General features: G+C 36.8%; 1 protein-coding gene across 9 annotated transcripts in view; it reads right to left on the reverse strand.

Annotated features, from left to right (window-relative positions):
- Positions 1 to 13,168, reverse strand: part of mllt10 (MLLT10, histone lysine methyltransferase DOT1L cofactor) — a 137,009-nt gene that overhangs the window by 20,923 nt on the left and 102,918 nt on the right. The gene's annotated exons all lie outside the window — the stretch shown is intronic.

Genomic DNA, 13,168 nt, shown 5'->3' on the forward strand with positions numbered 1-13,168 from the left:
TGTAGTCTGATACTTGCTGCATATTTGACATAAAGCCAGTGTATTTTGCCTCTTTCCTAAAATGACCACTTGTGAAATGATTAAAGTTGGACAGGGTAAGTGTATGTGGCAGCACGTGACTTATTAAACAATGGCGGTACAGACGGGATGAAGCAGGAAAGTAGGACATATTTGTGCACACTAATAAACTGCTATGAGTGACAAGCATGGAATCAATAGCATGAAGGACTGCGCAAAGCCTACATATAAAGGGCTAAGACTTACAGGCATGACAAGCATGTGGATATCGCACTAATTGTTTAATCTTATTAAACATTTTCTAAACTAAGAGCAGGTAGGTAACAGATGTCTGCCATATGATTGGATATTGTGCAGCACAAGCCGGCTGTGGGGGGGGTCAGAAGGTCTAGATTCCAGATCCAGTGCTTAATGCACTAGGCCGCATATTTCCTTTGCTGTGTCATTAGTAAATATCTGCATACTTTTTGATGACTTCCTTTTTTGAGAGCTGGAGGTCTGGCTACACATTCCTTAAGGGGGAAGGCATAAAAGGAAGGATGTTTCCTACACAATACGCGGCTCCGCAAATCGGAGCTTTGCCCTGACCCCAAATAAGAAGCTGCATTTTTTGGCAGCTGCCCAGCCCTACTTACTGAACAGCTCTTCAGAACTTTTTTATTCATTCATGTTGCTAACCACCGTTCTGAAGGCCTCGACTGGGCCGTGTGCCAAACACGTGAAAATGAACCCTTCAGCATACGTAGGCGCGGAGCTGCGCCAAACTCTTGCATAATCCACAGCAATAAAAATGCTCTGCTTTGGCCAGAGACACTCTCCTCTCTCGAAGAACATTCCTCTGCCTGTCATACTGGAGGTTCTGTTTCAGGAATAGAAACAACTGGTGCACTAATGCAAAAGAAGTCATTCTGAAGGAAAAAAAAAACCCAGTTCAGCTAAGGCCAAGAGGGTAGTGCTTCAAGTTCAACCAACCTTCATCTGTAGCAAAGCCTTTATACTATACTGTATACTGAAGTGGTATCAATAATATGAACTGTAATAGTCCCCCCAATAGTAGGGCTAGTTATTTAGTATTTATATTAATTTCAGTTAAAAAAATAACACCAAACCAATCCCCCAGTTTGGGGGTACCAATGGCTATTGCATATACATGTGCAGAACTAATCCACTGTAATGTACCACAGGGTTCTAACACCCCACAGCCCACAGACAGAGGCCCGCTGTAAAAACAGCAGCTAACTGAAATGGTAAGCTTGTGAAAAATGTATTTATTTAAAACATATGCATACAGCATAAGGCCTTCTGGGCCCAAAACACTGCCTTACTGTGTATGTATATGGGTTTAATAAATACCTTATTCACAAGCTTACTTATTCAGGGCGCTACTGGAGTTTTGCAATTGTACACTGGCACCTATACACGGTGGGGCTCTCTCAGTACTGGCATGTAACACACTTTATTGTGCAGGTCTGTGTCGGTCAGTCAGTCTGAGCAAGGATGGTACAACCATCCTATAGGCTGGAATAATGTTTACATTAATACCCCAAGCTTAGCAGCTTTACATATTTATATAGAAAGCCATAAAACAAAATGTGTATGATTTGTGGCCAAAACAGATTGTGATTATGGCCATATAGTTAATTCTTACAATGCCCTCATATAAAATATATCCATGCATGGCTGCCTTAAATCTCAAGTCTCCTTACTAGATAATAGAGCGATATACAGGTATAGGATCAGTTATCCAGAAATCCATTATCCAGAAGGCTCGACAAGACCATCTCCCATAGACTCCATTTTCCATACTTGATCCCAACTAGGACATAATTAATCCTTATTAAAGGCAAAATAATCCTGTTGGACTTATTTAATGTTTAAATTATTTTTTAAGTAGGCTTAATGCATGGAGATCTAAATTACAGAAAGACTTCTTATCTGAAAAAAACCCAAGTCCCAAACATTCTGGATAACAGGTCCTATATCTGTACTAATATTTGTAATATATACTGTATCAAGAGGAAATGACCAGAAAAAGTAAACAGTATGCTCTACAGTACAGTCACCCTGTAATTGATAGGAATTATACTTTAGGTAGTAACAGGGGAAAAGGCAGCAATCAAACGTTACTTTCAGTATTCCAAGTGCCACAGGCAAGTAAATGCTTTTTGATAGTCAAGAGAATATCAACCACCTTAGCTTATCCTTGTTGGATGGGAGCTCAAGCAGCTTGGACCCTTGCCAGGGGAAGGTGGGGCAGTGAGGTTGGGGAATGCCCTCCCTAGTGATGTGGTAATGGCAGATTCTGTTAAAGCCTATAAGAGGGGCCTGGATGAGTTCTTGAACAAGCAGAATATCCAAGGCTATTGTGATACTAATATCTACAGTTAGTATTAGTGGTTGTATATATAGTTTATGTAAGTGATAGTATAGATTGGTAAGCATAGGTTGTGTGTGCTGGGTTTACTTGGAAGGGTTGAACTTGATGGACTCTGGTCTTTTTTCAACCCTATGTAACTATATTAAATAAAAGACAGTGCGGCACTTTGCAAAAGTAGAAAGGCAAATTTTTATTTAGGTCAGAGACCGGGCAACGTATTGGGCTTTCTCTTGCCCTTTCTCAAGTCTTTCTAAGGGCTAATTTACCTTGATTCCAAATCTCACATATGCATATAAAATACGTATTTGTGGTTTACCAATGCTAAAAAGTAATACAATAGGTTTAATGTGTTACGTCTGCACAAGCCAGAAGTGCTAATAACACTGAAAGCACAGACTGCTTGGAGACAAAAGTGCAAAATAAGTAACAGTAGGTAGAAGCACTTTGCCATTTTATGCTAATAACAGCCTGACTGGCTGTACTCTAATTCCTAGTGACTCCTCTGACATTTGCCAGCGAAGGCAACGGTAACAGACCCCCGCTGTTCCACACTACAATCATTCTACTCCGAGCCACCACTTCTGACTGCAGCTCTCTGCCCAAGCCGTGCATCCTCTTCTTCCTTCAGCCTGACAATGGGCATCCTGCAGCACACTCACCGCTCAGCAAACCTTCAGCATAGCTTACCCTGGTATCTATCTATCCATCGTTTTGTTTGCAACTGCATGCACTGTTGCTAAACTGCCCAATTATTATATATAATTTGAGAGGAAAATGTGAGGTTGAGCCACATTCTCAGGCTCTTGTCACAGGGCATGGTCTCTCCCGGGTATAATTCCTGAATGACAGGGCATATTTATGTTTAAAGGTGTCACTACATTTGCTGACAAAATGACTAAATGAGTGACATTAATAGCATATTTCTTGGACATTCATTTTTATTGGTTTCATCCTGCCAACTCTTAAATCCAGCGACACCAGATATTCTGAAGGAATGAGTCAATTTTTCCAAGATGTTAGTCGTTTATATAAAATAGGCATTGCTTTGCCACTGTCAGACAGCCGACTGTCTAGAGCAAAAAAATGCCAATATTAGTCTATTGTAAGCTCTTTTGGGCAGGGCTCTATTCATGTTATTCTGTATGTCCAATGTATGAAACCCACTTATTGTACAGCGCTGCGGAATATGTTGGCGCTTTATAAATAAATGTTAATAATAATAATGCAGTTTTACCTTTCCCTTGATGAATAATTGCAATTTTGCAGCAGATTTAGAATTTACACTCAAGACTCTGATCTTTAAACAGTGAAACCAAGGGCATGATATTCTGAAGATACAGCATTAAAAAAATAATACAATATACTCCCTAAAATATTTTAAAATAAAATTAAAAATAACTGCCATAAATATAACAATAATGGTCATTTGTGTTTTATAATCTTTTCCTGGCAGATATTCTAAATGGCTGACCCTGTTTAATATGCAACTTTGTAAAATGGGCATCATTTAACATGTTCCCTTTCATTTTATTTTATATATGAACATTCCCTAATTTATAAATCCTTTTATAAATAAGTAAAGTAGCTAACCTGGATTTTTCAATCCAGTATCTATATTGCAGCACAGACTTTGAATGCTTAAACAGCCAATCATAGGCTCCAAACAGTAAGACAAGTATATTCACAAGCTCAGCAGATAGATTTTATATCCATAGCTAATTTTCAATTAAGATTGCGTCTCTAAATGTGATTTTACTGAAAGTTTGTTGATGGAGAAAGAAAGATTTCTACACCCATATAGTAATCTACGCAAATTGCAATTTGTCTTAATTCTTCATAATATTTAGGAATTACTTACTTTTTATTCTGATTTTTAAACTATCTGGATTCTAGTTTGTGACAAGCAATGCTTCTAAATATGTTAAAGGGCTGAGTTATCAAAGGTTGGGATAGGATATTGATTAAAAATCTTAATTTTCCCAGGGTTTCGGATTTTGAGACATTTATCGGTTTTTCAACTAAACCTGCTGTCATCCAGTCAAACCAATAAGCACATCCTTATGAAGGATAAATAACAGAAACAAATAAATAAACCAAGAAACATTTTCATTATTTTTCACACAAGAAAATCCAGGAAAATAAAGAGTTCTGAAAAATTTGCCACTAAATCTCAGACTCTGGGACAAATTCATTAATCAACAAGATCAACAACATTAAAAAATATTGCATAGCTCACAATAGCAACAAGTTGTGAGAAACAGAGAAAGTGAGCACTTAAAATTAAACTGTGTTACATGTTCAAACAAGGGAAATGAAGAGACGAATTTTAAGCAGCACAGTACAGTGAAATGAAATGATAAAAGGGTTAAAATAACCTTTTCTGTCTCTAGGATGCACATACTGCTTCTTACCCTCATATCTGCCTTTCAAAAGCAACAAAAAAATAACCTCTAGCCATTTTGATTTAATTTTTGTTATGCAGAATAGCAATATTGTGTAGATTCCTGGTTAGGTGTCAGTTTGGAGGTGATTATGTAGCTTTTCTTAGGTGCCTCAGGGATAGAAAGGATATGGAATGTTCATACAGATGCAATCATCGTTAAATAAATTTCCCCCAAGTGATTATTATTCAGAGTACTAAACAGGATGGTATACACAGTGAATGCTCATAAGATTCAGCATTATTTCACGATTTCTCTGCTTCTGCTAACAAACAATTTGTTCCCTGGTTGCAACAGGAATGGCAAGAATTACACTGATTTTTTTTTTTCTTTTGCACTCCAATAGTAAATGAGCAATATTAACACTCAGTAATATGAGGTACATATATTGTGAAAGCTGCAATCTAATTGGCTATTACAATGTAAAGGTATGGCTATGAAGATCTTTTTCAGATTTTTATTTTTAAAAGGGGACCCACATTTACCAAAACTCTTCAAAACATTTCTCATTTTTTTTCTCATTTCCACGAATTACATTTACTGAAAAAGCCCATGCGGGAAAAAGACTCAGAAAAGTTACAAAACTCTGTCGCACCAAAACCTCTACTTTTCAAACAGTCACATAAAAAAACAGCGTCAAAAATCCGAAACCTTTATAGTTTCGAAGCAAAAGAAGTATCTTCCAGGGAAGGGAAGGGACATCTGCCATTGACTTCTATACAATCTTGGCAGGTTTTAGGTGGCAAGTTGGATTGTTTTGAAACATAGTAAATCCTGAAAAAAAAAATTGTGACTTTAGTGCTAAAAAAAAATCCAAATCGGGAAAAAAATTTAAATAAACACTGACTGTTTGTAAATGGCCGCCTTAGTCTGGGGGGGACCCACAAAACAACATGGAATCCAATTTGGGTCCTGACCCAAATAATTAGCATAGTTGTCTTAGAATATCTGGCAAACTGTAACAGAAAATAACAATAATAATATATTTTTTTTGGTTTCCCCTATTCATAACAATCCTCTTCCTATACTGTAAATAAAGCAATAAAAGATAATAAATTGCATGTATTTATGTATATATTTATGCCATTTTTATGTTGGTTTTGACTAGTAACCATGAACTGCCATAATTAAAGGTATTTTATTCAAAGCAAGGAAGACATCATAAGCAAAGAATTTCCTTTTTTTCTCACCTGTATGAGAAACTCTCTACTAAACGTAAACAAATCATTAAGGTTGAGGAGACTGCCTCATACAGATAAAAGCAAACAAAATTCCTTTTGTTTGCTTTTACTAAACGTGTGATTTTTCCCCTCTTTTAAAACACATTGTTGTACAGGTTTGGGTTCTGTTATCTGGAATGCCTGGGACCAGGGTTTTTTTTTTTTTTGGATAAAGGTCTTTCCATGTTTTGTATCACCATGCATTAGATAACTAACAAACATATAAACATTAAATAAACCCAATAGTATTGTTTTGCCATCAATATAATTCCTGTGGCTCAGTTATCAGCCTTCACAAGATACAGTTTTTTATTATCACAGAGAAAAAGAAAATATGAAAACATTAGATTTGTTGTTTTTTTTTTTATTATTTCTATGGAAGAAGGCTTTCCCGTAATTTGGATAGCAAGTTACCAGATAAGGGGTACCATACCATATTACTAAAATGAGTAATTTAGCTTTCAGTATGGGAAAGCCATCATTCAGTTAGACTACAGTTTCTTGAAGTAATGCACAACTTTCAGCATCCATAGACAAATGGAAGGCTGACAGAATGCTGGGAGCTATAGTTAAACAACAGGTGGAAGGCTATATACTTTGGTAATATTGGGTATAAATAAAATTGCTGGTTAGTTTGCATTATTATGCAAATCCTATTCAGAATCATTTAACTAGTGTAAACCTCAGCAAGAGAGAGTTTCCAAGAGTAGCAATATGCATTACAAAGAGCTAGAGCGTGTTTATGCAATCCATAGGTACCCGTTGTCTGTATCAGTCAGAGCACACCCGACTATGGAGTGCTTCTGTTATTGTAACTGCTAATGAGTTTACTACTGGGGACTCATGGTCAGCACCATTTATACTCAGTAACTTCTGCAATCGGAAAACATTCACACTAATAAAGTTTTTCAACGGGTTTCACACGAAGGATAAAAAGTATGTCACATAAAGCTGTGACTCCGGGGGGGGGGGAGCGGGTTTAAAATGACTTTCTAAGCAGCAGTTTGCAATATTAAATTCAGCGCTATGATGTTTAAATGGCATGTGCAGACCTGACCAGACAAGATAACAGATAGAACAGAATTTATTGGCAAATCTGGGCAGATCCTTGTTAATATGTGGGAGGAACCACAGGGTTAAATTCGATCAACACAAAATATTTTTTTCTAGCGGCCCCCACATTTTTTTGCCCAGGCTCCCGACAACTAAAGCTTTAATACTCAGCGTGTGATGAGAGATGAAACCAAGTGTGAACAACTTTCAGGTCCCATGAGGGGGCTGACTGTTGAAGCTGTCAGATTCAATTGCATCATTCGACATTATTCAATGCCCCAAACTGCTCCCTAATTGTTAGGGGCTTAACATATTCAGAGCCATTGTTTAGGCTAATGCTAAAATGCCTGCAAGTTGAGTTTCCATAAAGAAGGGGGAGGGATTTCATTGTACTTAAACCATTACTGAACTCTCTTCCACCGTATTCTCTGGTGTCATCTCATGTATGGAAAACCAACTCGGAGACTCTTTAATCAGTTTATACACCATCAATAAGCCTCTTATTTTATTACTCTATAGTGGGAGATTGTGTTACTTGATACGGAGGGAGTTGATGTGCTAAATACAATTTACAGAAGATCTCATATTATACTGGTGGTTACTTCAGCACTCCGCAGATTTACCTAAGTCATGTAAGTTTTCTTTTACTATTTTAATTTTCCCCTTCAATCAACGAAACTCATCTCTTTCAATCACATGAAGAGCACATCATACGCTTCGCTCAGATTCTCTCTCTCTCTTTTACATTCTTCTTTGTCGTCAATGATGAAAAAAATGGGGTCACGTAGACTGGTCACTTCCTGTGCATTTATTTGCACTGAGAGAGACCAGAGTTAACCTCCTGGTCAACAGGGTGAGGTGTTGGCGCCCAGTGTGTTAAAGTCTAAAGTTGCTGCTAGTCTAGAAAGAATTTACACAAATAAACAGTCTAGTTCAGTGAAAATGGACAAGTTTCTATGAAAAGGTTAATTAATGAAATTAGCCATTTTCTAACTCATTCTGCAGTTCTTTAATACTAATTCAACCATTAGAAATTAGTGAAAAATAGATGAAATGCTTTGTAACAAAAAGTTACAAAGTAGAGTAATGCTTAGAGTAAAGTAATGCTTAATAAACTGAACTTCTTCCCCAGAGTAGAGCAAATCCTTTGACATTTTTAAGGGCAATGACAAGCAAAAGCAGCAAATTTTTTTTTTTTTTTAGCAGATATTGGTTAGAGAAGAATATATATATATATATATATATATATATATATATATATATATATATATATATATATATATATATATATATATATACACATACACACACACACACTATCTATACGTTCTAGAATCATGTTCATGTCACTTATGTTATGTACTATCCATACCTGCAAGATGTTTGGCTACTCATACATGCTTAAATGAAACGTGGCAAAAACATAAACTGCAATAAACAATTGACATCGACCCTGCTGGGAGCATAGCAAGTACAGAAAGACCATAACTTGCCCAGAAAACACCGACCACGTGTTTTTACTTTTTGAACAGCCTTCTGGCTTTCTGTGTGATGGGGGAAAAATCACACGCTATATGTTAAAATATAGAATTTTAAGAAAAATGATATTCAATATCATCAAAAAACTGCCATATACTGGAGGGAGGGGAGTTTTAAATGTTATACTTTCAGCATCTTTTAGACAGAAATGAGATTGCCGTCACTCAGGAACCACAGAATAATTACAAGATATAATATTATGAATTGCTACAAATGTGGCAAAACTATTTGATTTCTAAAACTTCAAAATACTTAATCATTTCCAGTAAAATATTTCAATTCACGTTGACTGCAGAAATTAATACAAATGAATGTGTTCTGGTGTAAATAATGCAAATTGCCCAACGCAGGATATAAGAGTTTTAGCAATAAATAAATACACTTATTAATAGTGCCTTTGCTTTTTGAGAGAAGCATACATCATAATATGATATAGATAAATAGTTAAATAGATAGATGATAGACAAACCCAAGTGATTTTCCCTAAATGTACATTACAGAAATCTCTGCTAATTATCTGTGCAACTTATGTGTGTAAGAGTATCCTGCAATTTCTATATACTGAAATCAAAATATTTCTAACTAACATTTAAGTTTTAGATTTCAATTTTTTATTTATTCTTTTAATTGAAGGCAAATGAGCATTATTATAGAAGATGAGAGGCTCTGTGCGAGACAGCCCTTTAGCCATATGTATTACTAGGCAGACCACAGACTGATGATGAATGCAATCTGTCCACAGATTCTAGCTACAAAAACTAAACAAAAACACAGCTTTACAATTACAGATCCGAAAAATACAAATACTGGGTGTCAAACTCCACAGTACACAGAATTTAAAGGAATGTTTAGTGACTGGAATTAAGCTGTGAGCGTGAAACTCTTTAAATAAGCAAAATAGACTGCTGCTGCCAGCTCTGACCACAGATATTGAAATTAAAAAAAGAATACTGTTTTGTCGTGATGCCTGAATGTTCATGACAGATATTTAATATTTGGTTGTAGTCACACAAAATATAGTTGTTAATAAAAACTCTTTAGAATTTACACAAAACTTCCTTAAAATAAATAGTTTAAAAAAAAGTCATTGTTTTCACCAGCAGAGAGTAATCTCGTCAATTCTGCTTTTCCCATAACCCAGAGAATCAGAAAATGACCCCCTGCCGTGTAGTCAGCCATTTCTACCTTTAGTAGGCATTTTGTCTGCTGGAGAATTAACTGTCAAAAATTAAAACTCTGACATGCTATTAAGCTCATCCCAATGACACCAAGAAAGACAAGATTTTTATGAGAGCCGAAGGAGAGCAGACATTATAATTGACAGACGGTCTATTTAAATGACATTTTAAGACCACGGATATCTTCCTTCAGCTCAATGTCATTCCATGATTGTGTTGCTATTATGGGAAAATTCAGTTCAACAATACTGAGCAGGAGAAATTTAGCTTTGCACCTCCAAATTACATGTGAACACACCTCATTTTTTTTCTTTATTTAAACCAAAGAAATATCACTTTTGATGTTAAATTACCACAACAGCTAATGATAGGGTGCGGCGACATTAAACTGACATTTACACTGAAACACTCTATTAAAGTACATAGGCATACATGCTGCACCTGGTATGCATTGCTTATATGGGGCTTCCACACATCTGTGTATAAAAACTGGACTTTTACTGTGCAGACTGCCTCATAAATACATAAAGTTGTATGGCTTGGCCTAGTAGAGAAATAATTATCTGAACGTTATCCATTTTGGTTAAATTTGGTTTAAATTTAAATATCAATAAACTAATAATCTTAAGAAATATACCAATTTTCCTGCTAGATTACTTATTTGGCTTCAGGCAAGGTAAATAAAAATTTTAGATGCAAGGCCACACTATAAAAAGACTCCATTTTGATCAAATAATTCCAATTTTTAAAAGTGATTTGCTTTTCTCTGTAATAATAATACAGCACCTTGTAATTGATTCCAACTAAGGTATGTTAACCCTTATTTGAGGCAAAACAATAAATGTTTAAATTTTTTTCCCGTAGACTTAAGGTATGGAAATGCAAATTATGGAAAGACCCCTTATCTGGAAAACCCCAGGCCCAGCACATTCTGGATAACAGGCCCTATACCTATATCTGAACCATTACGTGCACTTGGTTCAATACACTTGGGACCAAAAGAAGCTGAATGCAAGTGATCAGGACCCTATTTACAGTCCCTTCTTTCAGAAGCACTAGTAGAGGACAGATATAAACTTGGAAAGAAAGTAAACACAAAGACAAGGCAGCCATTGCCTCAAATCAGTAAACACCAAGCAGCCAATCATTTGATTTGCAGTTTAATACCTTTAAAATTGTTTAATATTAAGAGGGGGGGTGGAATAAAGAACCGGAAATTCTATTAGACCACATGGTTTTCACATTCTGCTCCATCACTATTGTCTCAGGCAGCTAAATTGAGGTCCCGCTACACTCAGTTCAATGAAGAGGTCAATGTGGCTCGGTTGCCTGGAGACTGATGGTTGCTACAGCAGCACCAGATAAGCCAAACTAAATAAGCCTCAGCTCGCAGGCAGAAAGCATTTAGTGCTAAGAGCCAAACATAAGATGCAGCTGGCTCAGCATGCAGCTCTGTGCAGAATCATGCAACTGCCTTCACTTCACTCTAGCTGAATGATCATTTCAATGTGAAACCAATCTCACTGGAACAAGGGCTAAATAAGATTGGAAGGATTTTAATTAGAGCGAATACAGGATTACTCTAGTACTGGGATGCCTTTGTTCTTCCTGTTGGGTCACATGCTAACCAAGAATTTCCCTTCTAGCTCCAAATTCCTTCTGCTTCTACCCCACCCTCTGGCTTTTCCTTCACAGAAAAAAAAAAGTAGACGAGGGAAAATAATTTAATTTTTTTCTCCTATAACAAGCAAGGTCTAATCACTTTCCAAAACAAATTTAGGTGCCTTCACCATTGTCCACACAATCGAAGGAGTAAACTAAGTTTGTTATACTGATTTTGGTCAACAACATTCTAAAATATCTAGAATTCTAGATCTAGAGAAGATCAATATAACAACAATAGGGCAATATTGAGTATTGATAATGGCAATAAAATACATTCTCAAGATTGAGAATGGCCAGAATAGTGGTTGAAAGTCCAAATGGGACAAAAAGACTCAAAAATTTATTGCAGTTCCTATGACTCATGAGTTAAAAAGGCGCTTGCGAGGGGACATGATTACTCTGTACAAGTACATTAGAGGGGATTATAGGCAGATGGGGGATGTTCTTTTTTCCCATAAAAACAATCAGTGCACCAGAGCCCGCCCCCCCCCCCTTTAGATTAGAGGAACGGAGCTTCCATTTGAAGCAGCGTAGGTGGTTTTTCACGGTGAGGGCAGTGAGGTTGGGGAATGCCCTTACTAGTGATGCTGTAATGGCAGATTCTGTTAATGCCTATAAGAGGGGCCTGGATGAGTTCTTGAACAATCAGAATATCCAAGGCTATGGTGATACTAATATCTAGTTTGTGTTGATGGTTGTATGTGTGGTTTTTGTATGTGGGTGTATGGATTGGTGGGTGTGGGTTGTGTGTGCTGGGTTTACTTGGATGGGTTGAACTTGATGGACTCTGGTCTTTTTTCAACCCTATGTAACTATGTAACCTCAGAAAGTTTTCAAGGTTCTGCACTGGGAGGATTAAGTAAGTACTTGAATACTTGATGTCTATTGTGTTTTTGTTTAAATCGAAATCACTTTTCATAGGCCAAGAATCCACCCTTATGCTCCAAAAAAGCAGAGCTATGCAGTTCTGTGCCAAAATTTGTTCCATGTGCCTGCACCCAGGCTGATACAGTGGGTTCTGGGGCAGGCACAACAATAAGCTTTAGAAAATAAACATGCCTGTATTGCTAGGGCAATACTAGTATCACATGAAAGCTGCTGCCCAATGCTTAGATCACTCTATGTTGCAAATTAGAACAAAGGGTATAGGTGTCCGTCCGTTTGGGGACTGCATAAACAAGCTGATGCGGTCCCCGATCCGACTAAAAATCAAACCTGCCCGATTGATATCTGGCTGATCTCAGGACAGGTGACGGTCGAGCAGGCCCGTCGTTAGTGCCCATACACGGGCCAATAAACTGCTAGAAACTGCCCCGTGTATGGCCACCTTAATATCTGTCACAGATAAAAGAAGACTTAAATCTAAGAAACTTTACAATATACATGAATTAAAGTTGTTCAGTTGTTGTAAAGTTATTTGTAACTATAATTGCAGGTGAAGGCAGAATTTGTTTATCCCTCTGGGTCTGACACTTATAACAATGTAACAGTGCATGGTGCCGGGTTATAATCACTCATACATTTTAACCTGCTCTGTGGTAGATATTGGTAGTGTTCACAGCTACCTGTCCACCATAGCCCTAATATTAGACATACTACCTAGACCTATATCAATAGAATCTTCAATTTTGAATGTTACAAAAGAAAAGTGTTTTTTCCCAACAAATCAAGCACCTG

The sequence above is a fragment of the Xenopus tropicalis genome, chromosome 6, assembly GCF_000004195.4.
Source record: "Xenopus tropicalis strain Nigerian chromosome 6, UCB_Xtro_10.0, whole genome shotgun sequence".
In the NCBI taxonomy this organism is placed as follows: domain Eukaryota; kingdom Metazoa; phylum Chordata; class Amphibia; order Anura; family Pipidae; genus Xenopus; species Xenopus tropicalis.